This window comes from Lepus europaeus, chromosome 5, assembly GCF_033115175.1.
Source record: "Lepus europaeus isolate LE1 chromosome 5, mLepTim1.pri, whole genome shotgun sequence".
Taxonomy (NCBI): domain Eukaryota; kingdom Metazoa; phylum Chordata; class Mammalia; order Lagomorpha; family Leporidae; genus Lepus; species Lepus europaeus.
Window position 1 is genome coordinate 23,708,839 of NC_084831.1, and position 15,972 is coordinate 23,724,810.

The window sequence follows — 15,972 nt, forward strand, 5'->3', positions numbered from 1 at the left end:
GGTTTCGCTGTCTCCTGGCTCACTCTTGCATTTGGAGAAGTGGGCCCTGCCATCCTACCTGTATGGCCTTCCCTCTCTCTCTCTCCCTCTCTGGGCTTCGTGTTATTCATTCAACACACATGTGCTGGGCACGAGTTATGTGCCAGGGTCTGCCTGGCAAGGGCGTGGCCATTCCCTGTGTGGGATCCCCACCTCAGACCCCTGATGGCCAAGGGTTTTCCCATGTGTCCCCTCAGCCCCCCGCTGCCCTCCAGCCAGGCTCTGGTCACTGTTGTGAGCCGGGCGCTCACATCAAGCCTGACCTGCTGCCCACCCAGGGCCTGGGAGTTCCTCTCACAGTCACGGGCTGACCACCCCATGGGCCTTGCCCCTTTCCGTCCCTCTCCTCCCCCACCCCCACCTTTCTCCACCTCTGCTCCATCCCCTCCTCCTCCTGGTCACCTCTCTCCCCTCTGGCTCTCCTAGGCCCCTCCCCTCCTTTGTTAGTCTCTGGGGTGAGCCTTCAGGACCCCACTTTTTTGTCTACCAGCCTGGGCATCCCTGCTGGGCCTGTGGTGGGAACAGGGCTGCCCTCAACCTTGAAGACCTGGCTCTGTCCCTGCCTGCCCACTGCTGCTGTGCCCACACCTGTCTGTTGTCACTGTCGGGGGAGCACTGTGGCGGCCTCAGCCCCGCCTGCGCTGGAGTAGCCTCGCGCCCAGGCTGTGGCGCCAGGCTGTGGCCAGAGTGCGTTCAAAGCCCATGGAACCCCTGTCTCAGCAGCGGCAGTGTGGTGCCCCCAGCACAGCCTGGCATCCCCCCCTCCTGCTGTCCCCAGCACCAGAGCTGGAACAGCCGGCAGTCACTTTGCACCCTCCCTGAGTGTCCTGCGCGGGCCCCTGACAAGACGTGGACAGGTGGATCTCGGTGAAAATGTTAAGGAGCCACCTCTGGAAAATGCTGCTTTCCTGTTACAAGGCACTGGTTTCCCCCTTTAAACAGAAAACACAAAATAATGCCTGGAGCTGCAGCAGCTCTCTTGGGACAATGAAGCAACAAGTCTGCTGACGAGCAAACAAGGTGAGGATGGGGGCAGAGAGGGAGAAAGGATTACTTCCCCTTGCAGTCTGGCAGGTTCACAGGTAAGATCCAGCCACCCAGTTGGTTCGGGCATCTGCTGAGGCCAGAGGGTGGCAGAAGAACCATCACGTGGTGGAACAGGAAGCAGAGCGACCAGAGAGCACGCTCTTCCTCCCCAACTCTGTAGTCTCGCTTTCTTTTTTTAAAAACAAAATTTATTTATTTGAAAGAGAGAGGCAAAGGGATCTTGCATCCACTGGTTTACTCCCCAGATGGCTACAACGGACCAGACTGAGGGCAGGAGCCAGGAGCCAGGAACTCCATCTGGGTCTCCCACGTGGGTGACAGGTGCCCACGCACTTGAGCCAGCCTCTGCTGATGGTTCGTTAGCAGGGAGCTGGAAGCAGAGTAGCAGGACTTGAAGCTGCGTTCCAGTATGGGCTGTGGGCATTGCACGTGGTGCCACAACACTCACCCCACCCTGTGCTCTCCCCTTGTTAAGCCCCCGTGCGTTGATCCCGGGGCTCCCCTCACAACCTAGTCCAATCCAGTCACTTCCCAAAGGCCCAGCTCCCCACTCTGTGACAGGCCAACTTTCTACCTTTAGCCCATCAACTGCTACTGTCATCTATGAACCCGTGACCAAGGGCTGTGGAGGCCTCCCGAGCTAACATCCCAACCGCACCGGCCAGGTCCATGATGCACCTTTGAACTGCTCCATGGGCTCACCGGCCAGATCCTTGATGCACCTTTGAACTGCTCCATGAGCTCAGCTCTGCTCTCTCCAGCCTTCCGTCATGTAAGGGAAAGAACCTCCCGTGTGTTCAAGCCTCTGTGAGTTGTGTGCTTACTCCCTTGCAACTGGATGTATTTCTAACTCATGCCCTCTGAGATGGTAGCTAATTTTAGTGACAATAAAGATAACCAGCAGGAGAAACTTGTCTCCCCAGCTCAGGACTAGTGTAGTCATGGAGGTGTATATATTTATATATACAGCGATAAGATCGTCTTTAAAAATTTACTCATTTACTTGAAAGGCAGAGAGAGAGAGAGAGCTCCCATCAACTGGTTCCCTCCCCAGATGCCTGTGGACCTGGCTGGGAGCTGGGAACTCAGCCCAGGTCTGACACGTGGGTGGCTGGAACCCAAGTGCCCGAGCCATCGCGGCTCCTCCCCGCCAGGGTGTGCGCCAGCAGGAGGCAGGGACTCCTGCTCGCTCTGCTTCTCTTTCTTCCGCTCTGTTGTCCAGGAAGCACCTGCGCTGCCTCCATCACTGCTCCTTCCCCCAGCTCCTCAGCGAACTCAGGCTTTCGGAACCCAGCACCCGGAAGGGAGATAATGCGTGCATGTGCACGTAACCTCCGTCCTGCTCCCACCCCTCCACACCACCTCGCCCATGCCCCCCACCCCCTGGAAGAAAGGAAACCCAAATCTTTCTTTTTTCAAAAAGATAGAGATATTTTTTAAACAATTTTATGTGGAAGGGAGAGGGGAGAGATACCTCTGCTGGTTCACTCTGCAAATGGCTGTAACAGTTGTGGCTGAGCCAGGATGAAGCCAGGAGCCAGGATTTCCATCCAGGTCTCCCATGTGGGCAGCAGGAACTCAAGTACTTTAGCCATCGTCCGCTGCTTCCCAGGTGATTAGCAGGGAGCTGCATCGCAAGGGGCAGCCAGGACTCAAACTGGCATGCTGGTAGTGGATGTGGTGTCCCACGCAGCGGCTTAACCCAGTGCACAGCACTGACTCCTGTCCCCGGAATCCCAAAATCTTAAACAAACAAAAAAAATGAAACAAAACTATCTTGGGGCTGGATGTTTAGCCAATGCAGATCCTCAAGTGACAGCTTCTGCCACCCCTTTGGAGACCGGGACTGAGTGCCTGGCTCCCAGCTTCAGCCCCGCCCAGCCAGCTCTACGGTTTTGGAGGGAACAGAATCCGCAAGACCACCTCACTTCTGACACCAGGAGCAAGTTCAGAGGTGGTTTTGGAAACCACCCTCAAGCTCCATCATTCCCTGGACGCAACCTGCATTCCCACGCAACCAGCCGAAAGCTTTTTTTTGTTTTAAAGATTTATTTGAACGGCAGTGTTACAGAGAGGGAGAGGCAGGCATGGGTGTTGGAGAAAGAGAGAGAGAGAGAGAGAATCTTCCATCTGCTGGTTCATTCCTCAAATGACCACAAGGATGGGGCTGGGTCAGGCTGAAGCCAGGAGCCTGTAGCTTCATCCGAGTTTCCCACGTGGGTGCAGGGACTCACAGAATTGGGCCATCTTCTGCTGCTTTCCCAGGCCATTAGCAGGGAACTAGATTAGAACCGGAGCAGCTGGGACTCGAACCGGCGCCCATATGGGGATGCTGGCACAGCAGGCAGTGGCTTTACCCCTAGGCCACAGCGCCAGCCCAGAAAGCTCTTTAGTACATTCTCACAGTTATAGCTTGTTTCAGGGAAAAGATCAGGATCAGGATCAGCCTAGGGAAGGCTCACAGGAAGTGGGATCAGCCTAGGGAAGGCTCACAGGAAGTGAGCGCCACAGTGGGGCCCCTGGGTCCTCTCCCCACACACTCTGCACTGCTTTCCAAGGCTCCCCTGAGCCTGTGCTGTGAGTTCTCCTGGGCCTCTGGACGCCGGCACCATCGCTTGCCTGCCCAGCTCACTGGATGTCGGTCTCTGTGTGGTCCAAAGTCCCCCGCTCAGTCACGAAGCCGAACCCCCACAATGTAAAAGCAGGTCCCAGCCTCCCGTCAGTCTCCCTTAGCCCGAGGTGTCCTTGCCTGCCCTTTATCAAAAGGAATCCACTGACCTGAGGGAGCGACGCCGCTGGCCCTACAAGGTCCTGATCACCGGCGAGGAGTCATTTGCTTCTCCAGCAGATAAGAACCCTGATGGCCAGTGATGTCCTGGGTGGTTTGTGTAGGGGAATTCCAGGTCCAGGCAGAATGCAGCTGCCTGCCCGTACCCCCAGACCACCTGGAGCCGCCTGGGCACCATAAATTCCCTGCAGAGCACAGCATCACCGACCAATCAGAGGACGGGCATGAGCTCCACTGACCAACCAGGAACCTGGACACCTGGACACCTGTTCACGCACCTCTCAGCGCCGGTTTCCACCTGCAGGAGCCTTCACCCCTGACTCCTCGGGGAGCCCGGGAATTAAGCAACAGCTGCCCAGCTCCTTGCTCTGCGCTTTGCAATAAATACCTACTCTCTCCCACCACCCTGATGTCAGCGATTGGCTGTCTGTGCATCAGGTGAGTGGGCCCAGTTTGGGGGTTCTACAGTAACTCCCCAGCCAGTTTGGGGTGTTTGGCGACAGTCACATGATTGGTTTTCCCATCTGACATTGCTGCTGTTCCCCCCTAGCCCAAGACCCCCAAGCAGAGGTGGATACCCTGCCAGGAGCCGAGTGCAAAAGGCACACAGCTTAAGTCCACGCAAAGTCAGCCTGGCCAAGGGAAGTGATTTCTACCCCTTGGAAGACCCCAGAGGAGCCCCTTGCTTCTGCCCTCTCACAGCCTGAGCCGTCCAGGCTGGCAGATGGAAGACCCAGGGTGACAGAGTTGACCCACCGAGGACCTGTGTGCCAGGCACTTTCCAAGCACCATCATTTTTTTAAAAATTTTTTTAAATTTATTTTCATTTTGTTTGAAAGGCTTGGAGGCTGACAGAGAGAGAGAGACAGAGGTCTTCCTTCTGTCTGCTGAGCCCCCCAACAGCGACACAAGGCTGGGCTATGCCGAAGCCAGGAACCAGGAACTCCATGTGGGTCTCCCACATGGGTGGCAGGGACCCAAGCACTTGAGCCATCACCTGCTGCCTCCCAGGGTCCACATTAACAAGAAGCTGGTTTGGAAGCGGAGGAGCCAGGACTTGGACCGGGCACTGATACGGGATGCAGGTGTCCCAAGTGGCAGCTCTATTGCTGGGCCAAACGCCTTCCCCAGTCATCCATTCTCTTAGCCAACTCTCCACCACCTCCACAGGCAGAAGTACTCATAGCGCATTTTACACGTGGGGAAATCAAGGCAAGGAGCGGTTTAAAATTCACCCAAGGCCCCTGGCTAGAGTGACTGAGCCTAGACTTTGGACATAGATCTGGGCAACACCCAAGTCCACACTGCCTTGTACTGCCTCTTGTATTCCAAAAGCATGGCTTTTGATTCACGTGTATTGGGTTCAAATTCTGGGCTCAGCCTCCCCGGGCTGTGTGATCTTGCCAGGTCGTGAGTCCCTGCCTATCTCAGTCAGGACACCTGTCAGGGCCTGGCTCTCGTGGGTCTCCTGGCTGCATGGTGATCCCTGGCTGGTGCCCACACAGATGGGGGTTTGCTCAAGGGGGTGGGGACGGCAACCTGCACGTGCACCCACCCCACCCCCATCCCAGGGCCTGCTGTTACTGAAAGACAGGCCTACGAGGCCACGGGGCCCAGGGTGCAGGTCCTGCTGCACAGTTGGAGGGTGAGAGAGGCCCAGCACAGCACCGGGGTCCTCAGGGCCAGGTGCCCAGTGCAGAAGGACCCCCAGGTGAAGCTCTCCCTGGGATTCTGGTGGTAACTCAGGTGGAATGCACAGGACCTACCCCCAGGGACCTACCTAGCATAAAGGCCATTGCCACTGGCAAACAGGGTGACCTTGGGCAAGAGCTTTTACTCTTCTGGCCTGGCTTCTACCACTAGTAAAATAAGGGATGGTTCTAGAACCATTTGACAGTTCAAGTCCATTTCCCCTCTTGGCTGAATGGCCTTGGGGAGGTCCAGAGCCGATCATCATAGAGGCAGCGTCTGTGACGGCCTTTTGAGGATGCTTCCTTCTCTCGGGTCTGGATGGGCTCCCGTCACACACAGGCAGGGTGCAGGTACACATGTACATGCACACACAAGCTCACTCACATGCACGTGCTCACACAAGCTCACACACGTGCCACCGTGTCCCCACACGTGCACACAGCAGGAGCACACAGGAGTGCATTTGATTTCAGGCCGTGCAGATCCGCCCACCCCTCTTCTCCAAGCCTTCCCGGGCTGCAGATGGTTCTTGGCTGGAGCTTGGGTTCTGGGTGTACACATTTGGCCAATTGGAGGTGCTTGCATAAACGCTGGAAGGCAGAAGTGAGGCAGTTCTGTCAACAGCATCATCTGGAAGCACCTGTCTTCTCCTGCGGCCGTCTCGGGGGGCTAGCGGTGGGTTTGCTGGTGTGGGTCACGGCAGGCATGGCATGGTTCCACAGGGGCTCTTGGATTGTGGGAGCACAGCAGGCAGAGGGGGTCTACTGCTCCCGCAGGAGCCCACCTCTAGGGAGAGATTTGGAGGAGCCTCTCCCGAAAGCTTGACCTCGAGTTGGCAAAGTTCGGGTTCTCCCAGTTATTTTACGGCGCGTGACAGCCTGTGATAAATTCCTCCCTGTTTTCTGTCATTCGCACCTAAATTCTTCAGGTCCTGGCTCGGATGTCCCGACCCCAGGCTGGACTCAGTTCCCGACTGTGCTTCTGCTTCCCGGGTCCACCTCATGTCCATCTCTGCCTGGACCATTATCTGCCTGCCTTCAACACGGGGCACTTTCCTCCCGTGGGCCCTGCTCATGGTGCTGGAGATAATGGCCCAATGCACGACAGGTCAGCATGTTAAAGAAGCAGACACGACATAGATCAACAATGAATGCGTAAGTCCAGAGAGTGAAACGTATTATGGAAATAGAACTGCACGAAGCAATGGAGTTGGAAGTCTTTCGACCAGGGCAGGCGTGGTTGAGAAGGGGCTGGTTGCGGGGTCCATTAGAACAGAGACCAGATGGAGAAGACGTCAGGCATAGGACAGTCTAGAGGAGAGAAGTTCAGGCAAATGCAAAGGCCCTGAGGCCACAGGCTTAGAGCATTTGAGGAGTAGCAGAGCAAGAGGAAGAAAGGGACTGGCCGGGCTGGATAACACACGAAGGGGCCTGGAGGCCGTGCTGAGGAGTCAGAGTTCGTTCTACCTCTGTTTATTCTGTGATGAAAGGCCTTGCAGCAGGGGCAGGCTGAGGGTGATTCATGTTTTAAGAGATTGCTATGATGCCAGGGGTGGGGAAGATCGGGGCAGGAGCAGAATGGCCATTTAGCAGTCCCGGAAGGAGCTGACTGGCTGGGGACAGCAGCCGAGATGATGGGAGCTGGAAACACTTTGGAGATAAAACCAACAGGACTTGCTGAGGGGGTGGACACAGAGTGAGAGTGCAAGGACGCCCCCTAGCGTTTGGCCTGAGCAGTTGGGTGCATGGTGATGGTAGGATGGGAGGAGGCTTCAGCGGGGCAGGAATGGAGCTCTCTGCTTGTGGTGCCCATGAGAACTTTCAAGGGAGATTTTGAGGGGCTGCCTAGCTCAGGGTTGGGAAGGCAGGGCTCCGCAGTCAGACTGTTGGGCTGGATTTGGGCTGTGTTACAACCACGTGGGCAAATCACTTTCCTTTTCTGTGCTTTCCTTTGGTGGTCTGTAAGTAGGGATAGCATTGGCCGCTGTATTGTAGGGTTAATGTGGTCTAAGTGAGGTGGTCTGTGAACGGTGGTCGGCGGGGGGCCTGGTCCAGGCAGGCACGACACGTGCTGTTGTGATTACTGTCGCGATCATTCCAGGCAGGAGGCTGGACAGATGAGTCAGGCACTCTGGGGAGAGGGCGGCTGGGCCTGTGCCATAGCAAAGATCCAAGTACGGCCACCAGGTTGGGTGCATTTTCCCCGGAACCGAAGGTAGCAAGGCATGTGGTCGTGCCATTCTGCAGCTTCCAGGAGGGCCCAGGCCGTGTCGTCGTCATCACCATGGCCTCCCCAGCGCCTCACACAGAGCCTGCACCCAGCAGGTGCTCAGCAACTGTGGTGACAGTCCCTCAGTGGAGGACTCCTCTCTAGTGGCCAGACTGACCACGTGACCCCATCTAGCCCTCTGCAGGAGCTTCTGTCTCCCTTGGACATGGCACAGAAACTGTGCCAGGGGCTTTGGCTTAGTCACTGCTGCTTTGCCAGGGTGCGGCACAGGGTCTGACCCGTAATAGAGGCCCTCAGCCAATGGCAGCATTTGGTAAAAGAATGAAGGCAGAGCGCCCTGCGTGTCTAGCCCAGCGCTGTCCCAGAGCAGTGCAGGGGGTTGCCAGTTGACATCTGGCAGCCAGGCCACCCGCCGCAGGGGTCTCCTTTGCATCACTGGGGGCCGGCAGCCTGTGCATTCCGCTCCCCAGAGATGGACAGTGAGAGGGGGAGGGGTACAGGTCACAGGAAGAAATCATGGCCGAGGGGGTTTCGGGAGCACTTACAGCGGCGGTGGAACTCCTGGGGGGATGAGTGCAGCAGACTGACAGGAGGCACCATTTTTTTGACACTAGGGGGCAGCAACAATTACCTGACTGTTCATAAGCTTCCCAAGTGGCGACTCTAGCAGCCAGTGGGGTTTCCTGGCGCCCTCTTCGCAAAGGCCTGATTCCCTGGGTTCCATTCCTTCCTGCATGAAATTTCTAGAATGCCATTTTTTTTTTAAAAAGACGTATTTATTTAATTGAAAGGCAGAGTTATATATATAAAGGGAGAGACACAAGGGAGAGAAAGAGAGCACTTCTAAATGCTGGTTCATTCCCCAAATGGCTGTAATGGCTGGGGCTGGTCCATGAACCAGGAGCTTCATTCTGGTCTCCCACACGGGTGCAGGAGCCCACGCACTTGGGCCATCTTCCGCTGCTTTCCCAGGCCAGAATAGGGAGCTGAATTGGAAGTGGAGCAGCCGGGACTCGAACTGGCCTCCATATGGGATGCCGGCACCACAGACAGCGGCTTTACCCAATATACCATAGGGCCGGCCCCAAAATCAGTTTTGTTTTTTTTTAAACTGAGGAAAAGTTAATATAACAAAGCTAACAGTTTTAAAGCGTTTAATCTATGGCATTTAGGACACCTGTAATGTGCAACCATCACCTCTCCCTGGTTCCAAAACGTTTTCCAAAGAACGCCCAGCTGGTGAGGCAGGGCCTTCGCATTCACACCACTACCCACCTCGGCCGCGGCAGCTGCCAGACTGTTCCCCGTCTCTGCGGACTTTCTGGTCCTGGGCCCTTCATGAGAATCGGGTCATAGGCTGAGGGCCCCTGTGGGTCTGGCTTCTCTGGCGCAGCCGGGGGCTTAGAGGCTCATGCCCGCCACAGCTCGGAGAAGTGCTCCGTGGCGGGTCGCAGCTCACCTGGCTGCTTATCCAGCAGGGATTGCTTGATGGACATTTGGGCTGTTCCCACTTCTAAACTTGAAAAAAAATTTGTACTTATTTATTTTCATAATATTTGAAAGTGAGACAAAGAGAGAGATCTTCCATCTGCTTGTTCAGTCCTCAGATGCCTGCAATAGCCAGGGCTCGGCCAGGCCAAAGCCAGGAGCCAGGAACTCAGTCCGGGCCCCCCGTGTGGGTGAGAGGGACCCAAGTACTTGGGCTGTCTTCCTCCGCCTCCCCAGGTGTATAGCTGGGAAATGGATTGGAAGTGGAGCAGCCAGGACTCGAACCAGCGCCCTGATATGGAATGTGGGTGTTCCAAGTAGAGACTCACCTGCTGTGCCTCAAGCCTGCCTCCCCCTGTTTTTTAACTGTTCTGAATACTGCTGCTATGAACACGCATGTGCAGGTTCTCATGTGAATGCCCGTGTCGAGTCTCTTGGGTATTTATCTGGGAGGGGGAGCTAAGGTGGTGTTTGCGGATGTGGGGGTGTCCCACATGGACCCAAGGCCAGCCTGGGCCCCTGGCACCAGGGGAGGAGCCCAGCGGTGCCCCAGGACCTCCTCTCACCCTGCCTCTCCTCTGGGCGCACAGCCAGCAAGTGAACGATGTAGTTGCACCTCTGGGCTAAGAAATGAAAATAGCACTGAACTGGGCTTGTCCCTGGTGACAGGCCGGCCTGAGCCAAGACTTCAGCTTATGCTTTGCAGGCTTTCCTGTCAGATCACGCGTCACAGTTGGAGTAAGACGTCCCTGCCCAACTGGGAGTCTTTGGAACGTTCGGGCGCTAAGGCAGGGCATCCCATCCACTCCCCAGAGGCACCTGCACCCAGGGCACACTCATGGCTGCAGGTGCATAAGGTGAGCTCGGACACGGTTCTAGGGCAAAGGGAGACCCACGTTCCCCACTTGTAACAGGATGGTGACAGTGCCTCCCTCACTCACTCACTGGTCCACTTACGCACCCACTAGCTGAGTGTCACTTACCCATCGTGCGCTGGCCTTGCGCAGGCACAGAGGGTGCAGGGGTCAACAGCAGGTGTCATGTCTGCCACCAGGGGGCTGGCCGCCCTGAGGAGGGACTGCACGCGAACATGGGAAGTTGGAAAAATGTCAAGGGCGGTGATGGAGAGGTAGCCGGTGTCCTGGAACAGGAAGACCCAGCCTGTCTGGAAGGCAGTGGAAGGCTTCTTGGAGGAAGCGAGCCTTCACTTGGAGATGGAGCAGTAGCTTGTGGCCTTAATCTGCTTTTTCCTTTTGACTGTTTTTTCCCCCCGAATATTTCATTTATTTATTTGAGAGGTAGAGTTACAGACAGAGAAACAGAGAGATAGAAAGGTCTTCCATCTGCTGGTTCACTCCCCCAAATGGCTGCAATGGCTGGCGCTGGAACAGTCCAAAGCCAGGAGCCAGGAGCTTCTTCCAGGCCTCCCACATGGATGCAGGGGCCCAAGCACTTGGGCCATCTTCCGCCACTTTCCCAGGCACATCAGTAGGGTGCTGGATTGGAAGAGGAGCAGCCAAGGCAATGCCCATATGGGATGCTGGTGCCTTAGGTGGAGGCTTAGCCTGCTATGCCACAGCGCCGGCCCCATGTGGTGACCTTTGGGTGGGTTGTTTCAGATACTTCTTGGACTACTGCATATGCTTTTTTGCTTTGTGTGTGTGTGTGGCGGGGGGAAGTGCCTGTTTAACTCTTGCCCATTTTTAAATTGAGAAGTCTGGGGCAGACGTAGCGCAGCACGTTAAGCTATCGGTGATGCACAGGTTCGAGTCCCTACTGCTCTGCTTACAATCCAGCTCCCTGCTAATGCACCCGAGAAGGCAGTGGGTGATGGCCCAAGTGCATGGGCCCTGCCACCCACATGGGAGATCCAGGTGGAGTTCCTGGCTCCTGGCTTCAGCCATACAACATAACCCATGTTAGCTGATTGCAGCAGGGAGAACTTGCCAGGGTATTAAATGACCCACGGCATCACTGCGTCCGTCGGCTGTGAGTTAAACTGTCAGGAACGCTCCTAGGACTGGACCACAAGAGAAATGCACTCATCAGGAAGCCCCTGTTCCAGAGTCCCGGCACTGCCCCCAGCAGGAAGCCACACCGCCAGGAGGCTGCTACTGACTGGCTACAGTCCTTGGCAGCACAGGGAATGGGTGTCCAGGTCTTCTCCGTGGAGTCCACTAAGGTGGGGAAATCACTCCTCTACTAACTGCAGCCAGAGTCCCCACAGCCTCATTGAAATAGGGCAGGCAACAGGAAGCTGGTCTCCACCTGTCTTCTGTTTTCTAAATCTTGTGTAATGAATCGGAGTGGCCAAGCTTAGCCAGGGGTTCTGGGCGAGGGAGCACACAGGCCCATTGCTGCCACCACACAAAGCCTGGTGGTGATGCTGGGGTCCTGTCCATGTCTCCTAATGCACAAGGTGCATTCCAGGACACAGGGTTCTATCAACCTTTGGGTATGGCCAGGGACCAGGTGGAGGGTAGGTGCTGGTTAAATGTCTGTTGCATGGGTCAATTGAATGTGTTTCTGATCACGGCTTTGTATATCCCCTAAGAGGCTTTCTGGCATATCCAACAGAAAGCCCAATGCAGAATGGTTTAAAAAATACAGGCTCCAGTAAGTAAGGCGGTCAGAGCAGGCTGGCACCAGATGAGGCTGGATCAAGCTGTAACAATGTCGCCGCGAGCCTGATGGCTTGTCATCTCCCTGGTCTCACTTCTCTGACGTTGAATTTGAGGATTTTCTTCTTAACTTTAAATCCAGGCCTTTATGATTAAATCTATAGGCTTACAACCAACACCATATTCCATGTATGTTTGTACATAATAATGCTACCACCGATTGAGTAACTTCTAAGTGACAGGTGCAGCGATGAGCTCTTTAAGAAGCTTGTCAAATCCTCGTGTAACTCCATTAGGCGCTGTTATGTAAACTCCTGTGGATGAGAGTCTGAGGTCTGAAAGGTTGCTTAGTCATAGGCTCCGCCAGGGTTTTATCAGCTGCCAGCTCTCCTGCACAGAGAGCTCTAACCAGGACAGCCACCGGTGTGGGTGTCATCCAAGCTCATGCCTCTGCTTATTCGTGCCTTCAGCCAGCAAGATCTTGGTCCATGAGGACCTGCAGTGGGCATCTCTCTGTGTCCTAGGGAATGGAACAAGACAGACCATAATCTCTGTCCTCATGGGCTTTATTTTCTAGTGGAGATGGACAGACAATTTCAGCATGCAGAATAGATTTACATTAAAATGAAAGAAATGCTATGAAAAATGAACAAAATGGCCAAAAGTGATAAAATGAAAAAGGCCAGCCAGTCTTCCTCCATGCCAGGGGCCTCAGGCAGGCTGGTGATACCTGAGGATCTCTCCCCAGATTTATGTTTACATTTTTATTTATTTAATTGATTTGAAATGCAGAGAGAGACAGAGATCTCTCATCTACTGATTTACTCCCTAAATGCCTGCAACAGTTGGGGCTGGCCCAGGACAAAGCCAGGAGCCAGAAACTCGATCTTGTCACTCACTCAATCCATGTGACAGGGATCCCAGCACCTGAGACATCACCACTGCCTCCCAAGGTCCATAACGGCAGGGAACTGGAATGAGAACTGGAACTAGGAGTTAAACCTGGGCACTCCAGCATGGAATCCGGGTATCTCAACCACTAGGACAAACACCCACCCCTAGGATGTTTTTAAATGCACAAAATAAAATATGTAAGGTCACAAAAGAAACAAATTATATTAAAGTAGTTATCAGAATAATGAATAAACTTATAATAGAGTAATGTGCACTTTTAATAATACATTACCTAATCAGACTGTATAATTTAGGCATTGTGACAGTTTTGCCACCACACAGGAGGCCCTCATTCCATATTGGAATGTCAGTTCGAGTCCTGGCTACTTTACTTCTGATCCAGCTTCCTGCTCATGAGCCTGGGAAGGCAGTGGAGGATAGCCCAAGTGCTTGGGCCCCCGATCTGGGTGGCCAGTGAGAGGACAGGGGACATCACTGCCCGCTGGCTGAACATCCAAGCGTTGCCCTGTCCTGGCGGCAGCATTTCGGGGACACAGATGAAAAGGCTCTGATCGTGTGAGAGCAGCAGCAGACAGCACGGTTACCTTAACGCCAAGAGGTCGGCTGGCTGCAGCTGTCCCGTGCTATGAGAACCTGCGGTTTCCACTGGTGACCTGCTAATTGTGACCGGGGCTTGCTACCTGTATTTATGATAGAAGAAAATGATACATTTCCATGAGAGCCTTGTGGAGACAAAGGTGTGACTACTTCCCTGTGGGAGCTCGTGGACCCTTAAACTCTCTCTGTATTCCTGAGGTCAAGGACGTCAGTCAGCACCACCGCATGCAGAGGAGAGATCAGAGTGACCTAACCTCTAACGACCGGAAGATTCTGGTCTCAAGGTGGGCGATGGACGCTGGGAGGCCACAAAGTTGGGTCCACCACACCCCACTTCCCTGGACCATGCGCGAAAGCATCACAGCCCATCACAGACTCTCCTGGTCTTAGCACAGAATGGTCCTGTGGCTTGAGGCGCCCCCGAGTCTGGGGCAAGCCAGGGCAATGGTCTCCCTACTCTAGCAGCTTCCTCTGGGACCTGTGGGCTTCCGTGAGTTTGTGAACCCAGCCTCATCCGCCTGAACTTGCCGTGAACCTGCTGAGTCATTGCCTGGGAGGCTGAGTGAGCGGCTGCCAAGCTGTCGTCACGCTCAGCTCCCGTGCTTCTGGGTTTCATGTCAGCGTTCTCATGAACTCGCAGATCTGGTCTCACATGAAACTCGCAGGCGGGCCGGAGCGGGTAAAATGTGCTCTTCCTTTGGGGATGGAGTGCGGGCAGGTCTGTGTTGTCAGAAAGCGCTGCAGCTCCTTTCTCGGCCCGTGAGCATCAGCAGAGGGCCTTTCCCCACTGGGAGCAAATGTCTGAGTCGGAGTCCTCAGTTTCCTTCCCTGAGAAATGAGAGAGAGAGAGAGAGAGAGATCTTCCATCTGCTGGTTCACTCCCCAAGTGGCCACAACAGCCAGGGCTGGGCGAGGCCAAAGCCAGGAACCAGGAACTTCATCCAGGCCCATGTACTTGACATCTTCTGCTTTCCCAGGCTTTTTAGCAGGGAGCTGGATTGGAAGCGTGGCCGCTGGGGTTGCAATCTGATACGGGCTGCTAGCATGGTAGGCAGAGGATTAACACAATGTGTCACATTGCTGGCCCCAGGACCCAGTTGTTTTTTTTTGTTTTGTTTTGTTTTTAAGATTTATTTATTATTTTGAAAGAGTTACACAGAGAAAGGGAAAGGAAGAGACAGAGAGAAAGATCTTCCATCTGCTGGTTCATTACTGAGATGGCCACAATGGCCAGAGCTGGGCCAGGCCTAAGCCAGAAGCCAGGAGCTTCATCCAAGTCTCCCACATGGGGCCCAAGCACTTGGTCCATTTTCTCCTTCCCTTCCCTTCCCTTCCCTTCCCTTCCCTCCCTCCCTCCCTCCCTCCCTCCTTCCTTCCTTCCTTCCTTCCTTCCTTCCTTCCTTCCTTTCTTCCTTCTTTCAGATTTATTTATTTATTTGAAAGGCAGAGAAACAGAGACAGAGAGAGAGAGAGAGAGAGAGAGAGAGATCTTCTATCCGCTAGTTCACTCCCCAGATGGCCATAATGGCTGGAGCTGGGCTGATCTGAAGCCAGGAGCCAGGAGCTTCTTCTGGGTCTCTCATGTGGATGCAGGGGCCCAAGGACTTGGGCTGTCCTCCAGTTTTCCAGGCACATTATCAGGGAGCTGGATTGGAAGTGGAGCAGCCAGGACTTGAGCCAGCACCCATGTGAGATGACAGCAGTGTGGCGGTGGCTTAACCTGCTGTGCCACAATGCGGGTCCCTCAGCACAGCTTTTACAGCAAGTCCTGAAGTCTGTGGATGCCCTGTCAAGGGCAGCCATGGACAGCCAAATAGCCATAAAGCATACACTGGCAGAATAAAGAGGAACATGTCCAGTGACTGACAAAGCCTCTCATGCTTACCCATATTTACTGCTGTTAGCAGTACGTTCACTACAAGAAACACTGCAAAGTTTTATACACAGGCTAAGTAAGTTTATAATTTGAGTAAAAATTACTATCAATGCCCACTATTTTCTGAAAGGGAACTCTACCTGCAACGTATTCTTTTCTTTTCTTTCTTTCTTTCTTTTTTTTTTTTTTGACAGGCAGAGTGGACAGTGAGAGAGAGAGATTCAGAGAGACAGATCTTCCTTTTCCGTTGGTTCACCCCCCAATGGCTGCCGCGGCCGGCGCACCGCGCTGATCCGAAGGCAGGAGCCAGGTGCTTCTCCTGGTCTCCCATGCGGGTGCAGGGCCCAAGGACTTGGGCCATCCTCCACTGCAGTCCCAGGCCACAGCAGAGAGCTGGACTGGAAGAGGAGCAACCGGGACAGAATCCGGTGCCCCGACCGGGACTAGAACCCAGGGTGCTGGCGCTTCAGGTGGAGGATTAGCCTAGTGAGCGCGGTGCCGGCCATGTATCCTTTTCTAATTATACCTATACTGACTGATGAACTTGTCTTTTTCAGAGTTTGACAGTTTTCAAAACAATGATGGCCATGTGGGGGCCACAGCTATTGACAGTGACCAACGAAAGCTCTAGAGCTGGTGAGATGGGTCCATTAGATAAGATAGAAGGAGATTCCTGGACC